The 12,470-nt window shown below is 52.1% G+C and overlaps 1 pseudogene; it reads left to right on the forward strand.

Moving 5' to 3' along the window:
• Nucleotides 1-9,415, forward strand: part of LOC108537324 (tripartite motif-containing protein 65-like) — a 19,132-nt pseudogene extending 9,717 nt beyond the window's left edge.
• The last annotated feature ends 3,055 nt before the right edge of the window (nt 9,416-12,470 follow it).

Consider the following 12,470-nt stretch of genomic DNA (forward strand, 5'->3'; position numbering starts at 1 on the left):
AAAAAAAAAAAAAAAAAAAAAAGAAAGAAAAAAAGAAGATATAAACCAAGGCAGGATGATCACTTGAGCCCAGGAGTTCAAGACCAGCCCAGGTAACAAAGTGAGATCTCGTCTCTACAAAAATAAAATTGAGAAAAAGAGGATACAGATAATGGAGTTAGTAAATATAAATTGAAAAATAAATACGGATCCAGCATGGTGCCTCACAGCTGTAATCCCACACTTTGGGAGGACAAGGCAGATGGATCACTTGAGCTCAGGAGTTCGAGACCAGCCTGGCCAACATGGTGAAACCCCAACTCTACTAAAAATACAAAAATTAGCCAGGCGTTGGTGGCAGGCACCTGTAACCCCAGCTACTCAGGAGGCTGAGGCAGGAGAACCACTTGAATCCAGGAGGCGGAGGAAGTGGTGAGCCAAGATTGTGCCACTGTACTCCAGCCTGGGTGACAGAGCAAGACGCCATCTCTAAATAAATAAATAATGCATTCAAGAAAAGAAAACACGGCTGGGTGCGGTGGCTCACACCTGTAATCCCAGCACTTTGGGAGGCCAAGGCGGGAGTCAGGAGATCAAGACTATCCTGGTTAACACGATGAAACCCTGTCTCTACTAAAAATACAAAAAAATTAGCCAGGCGTGGTGGCAGATGCCTGTAGTCCCAGATACTTGGGAAGCTGAGGCAGGAGAATGGCGTGAACCCGGGAGGTGGAGCTTGTGTTGAGTGGAGATGGCACCACTGCACTCCAGCCTGGGTGACAGAGCGAGACTCTGTCCCAAAAAATAATAATAAAATAAAATAAAAAAAAGAAAAGAAAACACAAGACTGGGAATTTAACCAATAACTATAATAGAAACTATAAAAAAAGAAGCAGGCCAGGCACAGTGGCTCATGCCTGGAATCTCAGCACTTTGGGAGGCCGAAGCAGGAGGATTGCTTGAGCCCAGGAGTTTGAGACCAGCCTGGGCAACATAACGAGATCTCATTGCCATAAAAGGTTTTTTTTAATTAGCCAGATATGGTGGCGTGCATCCGGAGTCCTAGCTAGTAAGGAGGTCGAGGCTGCAGTGAGCTATGATTGTGCCACTGTACTGCAACCTGCTCGAGAAAGCAAGACCGTCTTAAAAAAAAAATCTTGGCCGGGCATGGTGGCTCAAGCCTGTAATCCCAGCACTTTGGGAGGCCGAGACGGGTGGATCACGAGGTCAGGAGATCAAGACCATCCTGGCTAACACGGTGAAACCCCGTCTCTACTAAAAAAATACAAAAAACTAGCTGGGTGAGGTGGCGGGCGCCTGTAGTCCCAGCTACTCGGGAGGCTGAGGCAGGAGAATTGCCTAAACCCGGGAGGCGGAGCTTGCAGTGAGCTGAGATCCGGCCACTGCACTCCAGCCTGGGCGACAGAGCGAGACTCTGTCTCAAAAAACAAACAAACAAAAACAAAAAAACAAAAAAAATCTTACAAACACTACTGAGGAAGAAAGTGGTACGTTGTATGAGGGTTTCTATCTCCTGACCTCGTGATCCGCCCATCTCGGCCTCCCAAAGTGCTGGGATTACAGGCTTGAGCCACCGTACCTGGACTCTCTCTCTCTGTCTTTCTTTCTTATCTTCTTTTTTTTTTGATGAAGTCTTGCTCTGTTGTCTAGGCTGGAGTACAGTGGCACCATCTTGGCTCATTGCAACCTCCACCTCCCAAGTTCAAGCGATTCCCCTGCCTCAGCCTCCCGAGGTAGCTGGGATTACAGACACCTGCCACTACACCCAGCTAATTTTTGTATTTTTAGTAGAGATGGGTTTTCGCCATGTTGGCCAGGCTGGTCTCGAACTCCTGACCCCAGGTGATCCACTTGTCTCGGCTTCCCAAAGTGCTGGGATTACAGTCCTCAACCACTATGCCCAGCTGTGTGAGGGTATTTTCAACTGTCCATCTGTCAGCTCTTAGGACACATTCCCAGAAGAATGGAAAGATAGTTTATGTAGAAATACATGTGAAGTGTCATTAGTGGAAAAAACATTTTTTAAACAAAGTGTGTAACTATATTTAGCTGTATAAGAGAAATTTATTTGTGTACACAGTATAAAGTTAATTTTTCTTTCTTTTTTTTTTTTTTTGAGACAGAGTTTCACACTTGTTGCCCTGGCTGAAGTGCAGTGGCACAATCTCGGCTCACTGCAACCTCCACATCCTGGGTTCAAGTGATTCTCCTGCCTCAGCCTCCTGAGTACCTGGGATACAGGCATGTGTCACCATGCCTGCCTAATTTTGTATTTTTAGTAGAGACGGGGGGGGGTTTCACCATGTTGGTCAGGCTGGTCTTGAACTCCTGACCTCAGGTGATCCATCCACCTCGGCCTCCCAACGTGCTGGGATTAGAGGCCTGATCTACCACACCCCGCCTAAAGTTAATTTTTTCAAGGATTTAAATGCATCTTTTGTTAGGTTTTTAAAATAAAGGCAGATTGAGTCAAGTTTATTGAAACTTTATATTGAGGGAAAGAATATGCTAATTTGACATTTTAGAGACGTTTCAATGCAAGCGTTTGTTGTCCCAGCTTAGAGATTGGTGGGTGAGGCCTGTGTGTGTCATTTCCATGTTCCAAAACGGTGAGCTTTATCTTACGTTATTTTTGGTGGATGTTGACTTAGTTCATGAATGTTGTCACTTCTAAATGTGGACAGTTGGGCTGGAAGATGACACAGCCTCTTTCAGAGCCCAGTAATCCCTGCCAAGCCCCCATCAGTCATATTTCTAAATGAAGACACTATTTTTTTCACATTTCCTTGGAAGAAAATCAAGCAGCTATTAAAGTCATGGTCACCAGGGTCATGTTGTGACATCAAAAGGTACTAGTGAGTTAAATAAGCATGGGGAATTGTATGTATGAAACCTATATCAACATATCAAAATACAAGCGCTTCACTTCAGGTTGTGTGAATCCCCCCACTTTCCTCCATTTTCCTTTCTTTCTTTTTTTTTGAGACGGAGTTTCTCTCTTGTCACCCAGTCTGGAGTATAATGGCACGATCTCGACTCATTGCAACCTCTGCCTCCTGGGTTCAAGCGATTCTTCTGCCTCAGCCTCCCAAGTAGCTGGGATTACAGGCACCCCCCACTTTGCCCAGCTAATTTTTGTATTTTTTGTAGAGACCGGGTTTCACCATGTTGGCCAGGCTAATCTTGAACTCCTGATCTCAGGTGATCCACCCGCCTCAGCCTCCCAAAGTGCTGGGATTACAGGCGTGAGCATCCACACCAGGCCGCCTCCATTTTCAAATTGTGTTTAAGGCTGGGAGCGGTGATTCATGCCTGTAATCCCAGCACTTCGGGAGGCCGAGGCAGGCAGATCATTCGAGGCCAGGAGTTCAAGACGAGTCTGGCCAACATGGAGAAATCCCGTCTCTACTAAAATACACCAAAAAATATATATGTATTAGCCAGACATGGTGGCACATGCTTGTAATCACAGCTACTCAAGTGGTTGAGGCATGAGAATCAAGAATCGCTTGATCTGGGAGGCAGAGGTTGAAGTGAGCCAAGATTGCACCACCGCACTCCAGCCTGGGCAACAGAGTGAGACTCTGTCTCAAAAAAAAAGAAATCACGACCAGGCGCAGTGGCTCACACCTGTAATCCCAGCACTTTGGGAGGCCGAGGCAGGCGGATCACGAGGTCAGGAGATCGAGACCATCCTGGCTAACACGGTGAAACCCCGTCTCCACTAAAAATACAAAAAATCAGCCGGGCGTGGTGGCGGGTGCCTGTAGTCCCAGTTACTCAGGAGGCTGAGGCAGGAGAATGGTGTGAACCTGGGAAGCGGAGCTTGCAGTGAGCCGAGATTGCGCCACTGTGCTCCAGCCTGGGTGACAGAGCAAGACTCCATCTCATTAAAAAAAAAAAGAAATCAAATTGTGTTTACTGTATTCTATTATATATTTATTTATTTATTTATTTTGAGACAGAGTCTCACCCTGTTGCCTAGGCTGGAGGGCAGTAACTCAATCTCAGCTCATTGCAACCTCCACCTCTCAGGTTCAAGCAATCCTCCTGCCTCAGCCTCCCAAGTAGCTGGGATTACAAGCATGTACCACCACGACCGGCCTATATTTGCATATATATATANCTGGCTAATTTTTGTATTTTTAGTAGAGACGGGGTTTCATGATGTTGGCCAGGCTGGTCCAAACTCCCAACCTTGTGATCTGCTCACCTTAGCCTCCCAAAGTACTGGGATTATAGGTGTGAGCCACTGCGCCTAGCCGACACCTTTTTTTTAAATTTTTTTTTGAGACAGAGTCTCGCTCTGTCACCCAGTCTGGAGTGCAGTGGCACAACCTCTGCTCACTGCAAGTTCCACCTCCCGAGTTCGCGCCATTTTCCTATTCTCCTGCCTCAGCCTCCCGAGTAGCTGGGACTACAGGTGCCCGCAACCACACCTGGCTAATTTTTTTTATTTTCGGTAGAGACAGGGTTTCACCGTGTGAACCAGGATGGTCTCGATCTCCCGACCTCGTGATCCACCTGCCTCGGCCTCCCAAAGTGCTGGGATTAGAGGCGTGAGCCACCGCGCCCGGCCTGACATTTTTTTGAGATGGAGTCTCGCTCTGTTGCCAGGCTGGAGTGCAGTGGAGCAATCTCAGCTAACTGCAATCTCCACCTCCCAGGTTGAAGAGATTCTCCTGCCTCAGACTCCCGAGTACCTGGCACACGCCACCACACCCAGCTAACTTTTGTACTTAATAGAGATGGGGTTTCACCATGTTAGTCAGGATGGTCTCGATCTCCCGACCTCAGGTGATCTGCCCCCACTTGGCCTCTCAAAGTGTTGGGATTACAGGCGTGAGCCACCTCACCTGGCTGACACTTTTTTCATTGCAAGATTTTGTAGCCAGGCACTGTGGCTCACACCTGTAATCCCAGCACTTTGGGAGGCCGAGGCGGGAGGATCACGAGGTCAGGAGATCAAGACCATCCTGGCTAACATGGTGAAACCCCATCTCTACTAAAATACAAAAAATTAGCCGGGCATGGTGGCGGGCACCTGTAGTCCCAGCTACTCGGGAGGCTGAGGCAGGAGAATGGCGTGAACCTGGGAGGTGGAGCTTGCAGTGAGCTGAGATGGTGCCACTGCACTCTAGTCTGGGCGACAGAGCAAGACTGTCTAAAAATATATATATAGAGAGAGAGAGAGAGTAAAACAGCTGGATGTGGTGGCTCACGCCTGTAATCCCAGTACTTTGGGAGGCTGAGGCAGGATGATCACTTGAGCTCTGGAGTCTGAGACCAGCCTGAGCAACATGGCAAGACCCCATCTCTACAAAAAGTAGATAAATTAGCCTGACGTGGTGGTGCACACCTGTAGTCCCAGCTACTCAGGAGGCTGAGGTGGGAAGATGGCTTAAAGTGGGAAGATGGCTTGAGCCGGGGAGGCAGACAGAGGTTGCAGTGAGCTGAGATTGCACCACTGTGCTCCAGCCTGGGGGACAAAGCGAGACCCTGCCTGAAAAATAAAAAGACTTTGTCAGTGAAAGAAGGACTACATTGATTTACAACCTGGCATGAGCTTGTGTTGCTAAGGGCCAGCAGTGGTTAGTGGACAGCACTTGGAATCGCACTGTTGTATAATATAACAATGAAAATGCCCGTTGCTAGGATAGGTAGAGACTAAAGGCTTATGTGGGACTTGGGCCTGGCAGCACTGCCCCAGGGTGCCCACATGGCTGTATACCTGCTACTCCCCTCCTGGCCCTACTGCCTCCAGAGCTCTCCATGACCCCTTCTTGTGGCCTGAAACCCTATGATCATCATTGTCAGGAGCAAATAACGTGATTCCTTCTAACAGAGACAGGCTCTCGGCAAGTGGGAGCAGCCCTCCAAGTAGAGGGCTAGACCGTGGGCCATCCAGCACTGGGCTCTCATTCTCATTAAGCTGAGCAGATGAATGCATGGGGGATGTCTCTGCTGGGCTCGGACATGGGCCTGTTTGCAGAAGGGCTTCTCCAAGGCCACTTCTCTGAATCAGGGGCCCCTTCTCCTCTCTGCCAACACTCTACCCCAGGTAGAGGTTCAAAAGGTCCAGGACACCGTGGAGAACCAGATGCTGATCATCGCCACTGACAGCGAAAAGCACCAGGTCCGGGTGGCCTTTCTCTCGATAAGGTTGGCCCACCCCACCCCAGGCTCAGGCTCCCCAGCGCCCTGCATCGGGCTGCAGGGACTTCTCAGGACTTGGAGTGGATGGTGTGGGACCGGGCAGGCAGGGATAGGATGCCTACGTGGGCTCCGGGCTGTGACAGTTGGGTTGCTGGAGTGGAGCTCACAGACACCTCTCTACACACCCCACAACATCCAGAAACTGATCCAGCCAATGTGAGGTGAGGTGAACACCCGCTTCTCAGAGATCATCCAGGAGGTCAAACAGCTGCAGATGCAGATCTTGGATTTCGTGGAGAAAGAGGAAACGGCCGCCCTGGGGATACTGAACAGCTCCATTCAGCAGAGCCACAGCGGGTTCCTGAAGCTGGAGGGAGACACCCTGCTCATCAACCAAAGCCACCGGCAACTTCTGCAGGCAAGGTCCCACCCCTCTGCCTCTGGCTCAGGCTCCATCACAGCTTCCACTCTCCTTCCACCCACAAACACGCCAGATCTCAGTCAGGTGTGGTGGCTCATGCCTGTAATCCCAACACTTTGAGAAGCTGAGGCGGGAGGATCACTGGAGGTCAGGAGTTTGAGATCAGCCTGACCAACATGGTGAAATCCCATCTCTACTAAAAATACAAAATTTAGCCAGGCGTGGTGGCGTGCGCCTGTAATCCCATCTACTTAGGAGGCTGAGGCAGGAAAATCGCTTGAACCCTGGAGACAGAGGTTGCAGTGAGCCGAGATCGTACCATTGCACTTCAGCCTGGGCAACAAAAGCGCAACTCCATCTCAAAAAAAAACACACACACACACACTAGATCAGCCTTTAGGGTGCATCACTCTGTCCATTCCCCTGCCTCAGGGAGCCTCCCCATTCCAGGTCTTCTGTCTTGAGCTTGCACCAACACCCTTGGCTTTCTCCACTTCAGAGCTCAGCCTTACCCTAACTTTCCTGCCTTGGTTTCCCTGGAACACATGGGATTCCAGGCATCTAACACAGTCTAAGTTTCTCCAGACTTCCCTGGATCGTGGCTGAGAGTGAGGCCAGAACAATCTATATAGCCTGGAATGAAATCCCTTTTCTAGCCCTGGAGGTGGAGGTTGCAGTGACCCAAGACTGCACCACTGGACTCCAATCTGGGCAACAAACTGAGACCCTGTCTCAAAAAATAAGAATCGTGGAATCCCTTTTGCTTCCCCAGTCCTGGCCTGGCCCTGAAGCCTGGACTGATGCTGCTGTAAGTAGCGGGTGGGGCCAAGCAGCAGGCTTTTCTGGACGGGGTCTGCACTGGAGTTCCCTGTGCTTGGGAACTCCAGCTTCCTTTAAGCTGCCATCACACCCTGGGCAGACGTCTAGGGCAACTGCTCACCTTGTCCCCTGTGCACAATGGGAAGCATTTGGCAATGGCTTTTATTAAGCAGTTCAAGGCGCAACTAAAATCCTCCCATCATTTTCTGAAAATCCCCTTTGCCTAATGCACACTAGGCCACAGTGGCCAAGTCCTTGGCAAAGCCCTGACCTCTGATGTCCAAACAGCTAGGAGGAGGGAAAGGAGATGCCCAGGTTTGGAAAGGGGGAGCTTCTGCTCCACAGGCCCATGGTTCTGGAGGCCTCTGGGCCCCTGGCATCTGCGTGGGTCCTGGCTAACAGGTGGTACCTCTGGCCCCTCCCTGCATCCAGGAGATCCTCCGACTGAAGCAGTTCTCAGCCTGCATGGAACCCCTGATGGGCATCAACTGTGAGGAAACACAGAGCTTCCCCTAGCTGCCAGAGACCCTGGTTGAGCTCCGGACCCGGCTGCTGGACGTGGGCCTCAGCTTCTTCAACCAGCTCTCAAAGTGCTGGGATTACGGGGATTACAAGCTTAAGCCACTGCGCCTGGTGGTTTTTTTTTTGTTGTTTTTTTTTTTTTTGAGACAGTCTTGATCTATCTCCCAAGCTGGAATGCAATGGCGTCATCTCGGCTCACTGCAACCCCCACCTCCTGGGTTCAAGTGATACTCCTGCCTCAGCCTCCGGAGTAGCTGGGACTACAGGTGCCCGCCACCATGTCTTGCCATTTTTTTTGTATTTTTATTAGAGATGGAGTTTCACCATGTTGGTCAGGCTGGTCTTGAACTCCTGACCTCAAGTGATCCATCCGCCTTGGCCTCTCAAAGTGCTGGGATTACAGGCGTGAGCCATCTCGCAGGGCCCCCACTCAGTCTTGTGTGCCTGAACAAATACAAAGGGAGATGATGTTAGGGTCTGATGGCAGGGGGTGGAGGGCGAACTTGGGCAGCACCCACTCACCCTCCAGGCTGTGTCTGAGCAGCGGGCTGAGTTTGGGGACAGGAGCGTGGGTGGAAGCATCCCCTGACTTGTATGCAAATGCCTTGCAACCCAGCGTCCTGCCCTGGAGGCTTCCCCATCGCCACCCCACAGGTTACTGCAACCTGAAATTTGACCCCACCACAGCAGGCGATGAGCTGTTCCTGCTCTAGGAAACCCGCTCCATGCTGAACCTGGGGATCCTCCTGGAGCCCCTGACAGGGGGCGGCCCCGTCCTAGGCTTCAAGCAGTGGCCGCAGGTGCTATACTCGCGCGGCCGGTCCAAGGGCCGCCACTACTGGGAGGTGGAGGTGTCCAATTCGTGGGTGTGCCTGGGAGTCACCTACCGCCGCCTCAGCTCCCCGCTCGGCGGCCGCCCGCGCCGCAGCGTGGTCTACCTGCTGGGCCGCAACCCCTACTCGTGGTGCCTGGAGTGGGACTTGCTCAAGTTATTGGTGTGGCACGACAACGCGCAGACCGTGCTGCACGGCGCTTACCACCGCACGCTGGGCGTGGCGCTCGACTGCGGCGCCGGCTGCTTGTCCGCGACGCCGGCTGCTTGTCCTTCTACGGCCTGGCGGGTGGCGCCAGCCTCTTCTACCATTTCCTGACTGCCTTCCTCCAGCTGCTCTACCCCGCGGTCATGGTCAGCAGCGGCGCCTCGGCCACGCTCAAGCGGCGCCCGGAGCCGGAGCCGCCCGTGGCAGCCCCCCATAAATAAACTTGAACTTATCTAAGCGCTGGCTGGCGCGCCAGGAGGGTCCCCGGCCCTGCGGGATCCCACCTCCCAAAACGCAGGCGACCCTTTTTCGCCACAGCCACATGAGGGCTCTAATCCGGCTAGAGTTCCCCCAGGGACGGGGCACAGTCCCGTGGCCTTGTGGGTGGGGGATTCCTGACTGCGGTGCACAGCCCGCTCCCAAACCCCATCCCAGCAGAGTCCCCTGACCTTGGTTCTCCAGGCTGGTCTTCGTCGCTTGGCGCTGGGGCCTGTCCCAAAGGCCTTGACGTCTGAGAGTGGGCAAGGTTTGAGCCAGGTGGTCAGACTGAGAGATGGCGCCAGATGGATTGGGGTACGGGTGGGCTGAGTGGCTTCATTGTCGCCTGAGAGGTTAAACTGGAGGAGCCCAGGCCTACCTCAGATCCAAAAATGATGGGTTGGGGACCCAAGCTCAGGCAGGGGTGGGGCTGCTGCCCCTGCTGCCCAGAGCAGAGCTGCTCACTCAGCTGGTGTTTTACAGCCTAGATGGGGTGTCACGCTGTCGTGGGTGGGTAAACCTTAAACCCCCTCCACCGTGCTGAATGCTGCTAAAAGCTGCTCCCCCATCCCCAGCCATCACCAACCCACTCAGCTTCCAGAAGGTAGCACTGCTCACAGCAGAGGGACTACGTCCCTATCCAGGCCTCTGCCATCCAACCAGAGGCTGAACCCAGGCCGAAACACTGCCAGGGGACCCTGGCCAGGCCATGACTGAGAACTCAGCTCCTCCGTCTGGGGAAGCCAAAGATTTGGGCACACCATGGAGCCACCTCCACATTTCCAGCCTCAACCAGTCACTTGTTCCTGTGGCTTCTCAAGTGAGGGCTCTCAGCGAGGTTAATGATTGGCTCTGAAGAGGAACTGATAGAAATCATGAAAGAAAAAAATCCCAAGGGCAATGCATTCCAGAACCAGCCCACATGGTGCCCCAGGGGTGTTCCTGAATTCCGTCTCCACCTGGCCTGTTCCGGGAAAAATTAGTGACCTGGGTTTTCCTTCGAGGTGGTCATTTTGGAGCCAGGAGGGCACAGGGGGAGCAGAGTGTGCTCTGAAGGTTGGCGGGAGTGGCAGGGGGCTCCTCTGAGGAAGCCCTGGCTGCAGCCTCGTAGTGGCCTTTGCTCACCTCTGATCCCAATGACTTATTCCCCACAGGCTGCTGCCCCTGTGACGTAAGGAATGAGCTTGAATTCTTTGCCCTTTATTGAAAGACCTTTCACCCAAAACCCACATCTTGCCTCCCCACCCCACAGTCTTCCTCCTGGCACCAGCGGCCACGGGCTTCTGCAGAGGAGGGCTCAGGTCAGGAAATGCTGAAAAGGTGAATGCATGACCCAAGTGGATAGCAGCGGCCACATACATCTCAGGGTCTTCCCACATCACGGGGCTGGCAGGGACGGGGGCTTCCTCGCCAAGTCCTCCCAGCTCTGAAAGACACTTGGTGGCAGGATGGTGCGTGACACCCTCAGGCACACATCCAAATGTCCCAGGGATGATACTTGCTCTCAAACAGCTGTTCCTTATTTGGGGGAGTCCTAAGCCCCCATAGGTCCACAGTGGTAGTCCTGAGGATCCTGAAACTCTTTTCAGTACTCCTACGAGCCAGATGGCAAGCAGGCTCGCGTTTCAAGGAGGCAAGTTAGCAAATCGAATGTCAGTCAGGGTGTCTGGTCTCTGCCTGGCCTGTTCCTGGAGAAATTAGTGACCCAGGTTTCAGCCTGTGCTTCATGGGGGAAAACATCACGGGGGGGGGCAGGCAACGGTGGCGCATGACTCTAATCTCAGCATTTTGGGAAGCTGAAGCAAGAGGATCACTTGAGCCTAGGAGATCCAGGCCAGCCTGGGCAATTAGGTGGTTGTGGTGGCACACATCTGTGGTCCCAGCTACTTGGGAGGTTGAGGTGGGAGGATTGCTTGAGCCTAGGAGGTCAAGGCTGTGCAGTGAGCTGTAATCATGCCACTGCACTCCAGCCTGGGTGACAGAGGGAGACCCTGCTTAAAAAACAAACAAAAAATCACAGACGGGCTCTTTGGGGACAGCAAGTTCAGCCAGTGCTCATGAATAACCCACAGCAGTGGACCATGCCCCTCCCTTTTCCCCCACTGTGGGGCCCAGGGCAGGGACTGTCCCTGAATGCCACCCACTCACTCTTCCGGTCCTGCGTTAGCACTCAGGCTAAATCCAAACAGGTTGTAAACAAATCTGCCTCCAAGGATTATTTGTAAAAGGTTTCCGGCTTGGCGTGGTGGCTCATGCCTGTAATCCCAGCACTTTGGGAGGCCGAGGCAGGTGGATCACAAGGTCAGGAGTTCAAGACCAGCCTGGCCAAGACGGTGAAACCCCGTCTATACTAAAAATACAAAAAACTTAGCCAGGTGTGGTGGCGGGCGCCTGTAATCCCAGCTAGTGGGGAGGCTGAGGCAGAGAATTCCTCGAATCCATGAGGCGGGGATTGCAGTGAGCCGAGATAGTGCCACTGCATGCCAGCCTGGGCGACAGAGCAAGACTCTATCTCAAAAAAAAAAAGGTTTCCGCTTTTATATTATTCCTTGTAAAAGACTGTATTCATATATTACTTGGGTAATTATTAAACTAACAAAATCTTGTGCTTTTTCTGAGACAGGATCTCATTCCCATTGCACAGGCTATAGTGCAGTGGCATGATCACAGTTCACTGCAGCCTCAACCTCCTGGGCTCAAGCGACCCTCCCACCTCAGCCTCCTGAGTAGCTGGGACCACAGTCGCAGGTCACCATGCCAGGCTAATTTTTCATTTGTTGTAGAGATGGGGTATCACTGTGTTACCCAGGCTGGTCTGCATTTCTGACTATAAAAGTAATTTTGCATTTATGTAATGTACTTCCATAGTGCCTACAATGTGCCAGCCACCATTCATAGCAAATAAAATGTTAATAAGCATGAACTTGCCAGGCAAGGTGGTTCACGCCTATAATCCCAGCACTTTGGGAGGCCAAGGCTGGCAGATCACCTGAGGTCAGGAGTTCAAGACCACCCTGGCCAACATGGGTTGGCCTAGTATCCCTACTAAAAATACAAAAATTACCCAGGCATGGTGGCATGCGCCTGTAATCCCAGCAATTTGGGAGGCTGAGGTAGGAGAATCGCTTGAACCCGGGAGGTGGAGGTTGCAGTGAGCCAAGATCACGCCACTGTACTCCACCATGGTGACAGAGGGAGACTCCGTCTCAAAAAAAAAATTTACAAACTCATTCAATTCTTTTTTTTTTTTTTTT

The sequence above is a fragment of the Rhinopithecus bieti genome, unplaced genomic scaffold, assembly GCF_001698545.2.
Source record: "Rhinopithecus bieti isolate Rb0 unplaced genomic scaffold, ASM169854v2 scaffold_13400, whole genome shotgun sequence".
Classification (NCBI taxonomy): Eukaryota; Metazoa; Chordata; class Mammalia; order Primates; family Cercopithecidae; genus Rhinopithecus; species Rhinopithecus bieti.